This window comes from Frankliniella occidentalis, unplaced genomic scaffold (assembly GCF_000697945.3).
Source record: "Frankliniella occidentalis isolate FOCC.00 unplaced genomic scaffold, Focc_3.1 Scaffold9, whole genome shotgun sequence".
In the NCBI taxonomy this organism is placed as follows: domain Eukaryota; kingdom Metazoa; phylum Arthropoda; class Insecta; order Thysanoptera; family Thripidae; genus Frankliniella; species Frankliniella occidentalis.
Genome location: NW_026267139.1, coordinates 1484016 through 1486660, shown reverse-complemented (window position 1 = coordinate 1486660; position 2645 = coordinate 1484016). Strand labels below are relative to the sequence as shown.

The 2645-nt window shown below is 50.7% G+C and overlaps 1 protein-coding gene across 1 annotated transcript in view; it reads right to left on the bottom strand.

The window, feature by feature from the left end:
* LOC113211889 (leishmanolysin-like peptidase) overlaps positions 1-2645 on the bottom strand; it is a gene marked incomplete in the record, with an annotated part of 46662 nt that overhangs the window by 12381 nt on the left and 31636 nt on the right.

Here is a 2645-nt window from a genome sequence, read left to right as displayed (position 1 = left end):
GGGGGGGGGGGTATTCAATAAAAAGGCACGAGCCGGCAGTTTGTTGCGTGACAGTGTGATTAGCAGCATCATCATTGCCGGGGGGACAGAGCGCGCGCGAAGGGCCAACGCCAACAAGGAAAATGCTCACATTTCCTGATGTGCTTTCTTTTGTCTAGATAATTGGACGAAGCTAGACAGGCGCAGGCAGTCGTTTTGTCACAATATGGTGGAAACGATTTTTTTTTTCAAGTGTTTGCACGGTGAAACTTTTTTTTCCCCCATGAGATATTATTTACGATCGTTTTTATATCATTCTGGTGTCGAACGAAATACGGCGTTAAAGGTGGATACAGAGTTCTCTAAAAGCGATCGCTTGCGTTTCATGAACTCTGTATCCACACTAAGTTATTTGGGACTTCAACGAAACAGGTGAGATGTTTTCAAAACAAACCCATGGCGTGTTCTTCGAGAACAAAACAATAAAAAGTACACACTGTGAAAAATAGTAGAGAGGTTTACAGGGAAAATTTTCCTAGACGCAAGTTGTAAAATTACAATTTGAAATCGTAAAAATACACATTCAGTTTACGTTGTCTTTTGAGAATATTTTTTCTTTTGATTACATGGCATATCCTTATCATATAAATGATATTTTCTACTTCTGCGTATCATCGCATCGTATAGTGTAGGGGAAGCAGGGGTAAATTTGCTACTACACTAGGCTAACCGGGAGAGAGAGAGAGAGAGAGAGGGGGGGGGCGGGTGCGACAACACGCGGCAATCTGGGCGCCTTTTCTCCTAAATGTGTATCATTCCCAGGTTGATGACGGGTGCTAGCTAGCGCTAGCTAGAGGCTATGTGCCAGGCCAGGCGCGCAGGCGGTCTCACTTAGCCGCGCGCGCGGGGACGACCGGGGACGACCGGGGACGATAGAGGAGCCGGGAGGAAGATGTGCCTTTCTCTCTCTCTCTCTCTCTCTCTCTCTCTCTCTCTCTCTCTCTCTCTCCTCAGAGACCACAGACTGCAAATTAAGAGCGGTGACGCCCTGCTCTGCTGGAGGCGCGCCGCCTGGAGAACGCTATGCGGAGGATTAGAATTACCATGAGGCTAAGCTAACGCGCGGCTGAGGCCAGCAGGCGTGCGCTGGTGGTGACGGCAGGGGGGCCTCCTCCTCTCATTGCATGACCATAACACCGCAAATCTGGAGCGTGCGGACTACAGGATAGTGTCGCCGACTGCAGGCGCTACTGCTGGAGAAAATGAACGCGCTGCTGGAGAAAACAGACGCTAATGTCTCAAGTGATCAACGTCTGCCGCGAGCCTGACCGCGCGTCGTGAATCCTTTGGATAAGGCTATGTTCGAAGGTTTAGCAACTACTGCAAATTTGGAGCAAAAGCAGAAGTAGTGTCGGACCGTAGTGTTGAACATTTCGAAAGCTGTTAAACCTAGTAAGTTATTTTGGTCCAACCCACTTTCAAGTATTTTAATTTACGTGTGTTTTGAGCACTGCTTGCAAATTAGCTCTTTGCCAGTTGAACACTTTAGATCCATCAGTGTACGGGGAAAGCTCTTTTATCTCATTTTATTTTATATTTTTAGAAGAAATTAAGGTGCTTTATAACAGACGCGCGAAGTTGAAGATGCGCCTTAATGGCTGTGCGACGATTATGATTGAGGCTTTTTCTTTTTGTTTCTCTCACAGTCAGTCTCTTTATTGTTGTTCCCTCGCATTGAGGCAGGCGCAGCGCCGCAAACGACCTCCTCTCTACTCTGCGCCCTCCTCCTCGTCGTCCTCAGCCCTTTTTTCAATCGCAAATGGGCTGTCAATCATGAAGGCTCCCAACTGCAGCAACAGCAGCGGGTCGGGTCGCCGCCCCGCAAGAGGGATGGTGGAGTGCGCTCTAGAGTGCGCCGCTGGAGCGCTCTAGAGCGCACTAGAGCGCACCGGAGCGCGCGGCACCGCCGCTACTACTTGTTAGCTCCCCGTGATGGAAAGCGAGGCAAGTCGACCAGGTAATTACAGATTTGGCATTTCACCGTCGGTGGCGTCCCCGGTTCCCGGCCTCCCCCCTTCCCCCCCACCGGGGTGGTTACGGTGGTGACCCCCTCGATACCCCCCGGCGGCCTACGGTGTGACGTTTCCGCCGGCACGAACGCTCATCATCGGTTTGTCGCACCCAGGGGAAATAATTTTAAGGCAGGATTCAGAGCTCCCAAAAACGGCGAACGCGCTATTCTCACGATAACTCTCTTGATAACTTTTGCAGTAGTGATGGCGGGGTATGTTTTCCATGGAAGCACTCCGCCTGCGCGAGTATAGTGTTCCACGGATGAATGCAGATGAAAAGTTTGGACGGCGATCGAGCAGTGGACGCGCGGCAGGCAGAGGGGCGTTAGTCACGACCGACCGGAGGGCAAGCGCAGAACTTCTGCAGGCGCCGCCGCCACCATCAGCAACGTGAAACCGCTGTGACAGGAATAATTTTACATTAAAAAAAATAATTCTAGGTGTCTTATAAAATTCGCCGCCGGTGGCACCCCGGTGTGGAGGATACGACATACCTCGGAAGAAACGAAAGGAGTAAAAGGGACTGAATGACTCAGATCCCGTCCAGAGAGAGAGAGCGAGCGAGAGGGAGAGGGAGTGAGAGAGAGAGAGAGA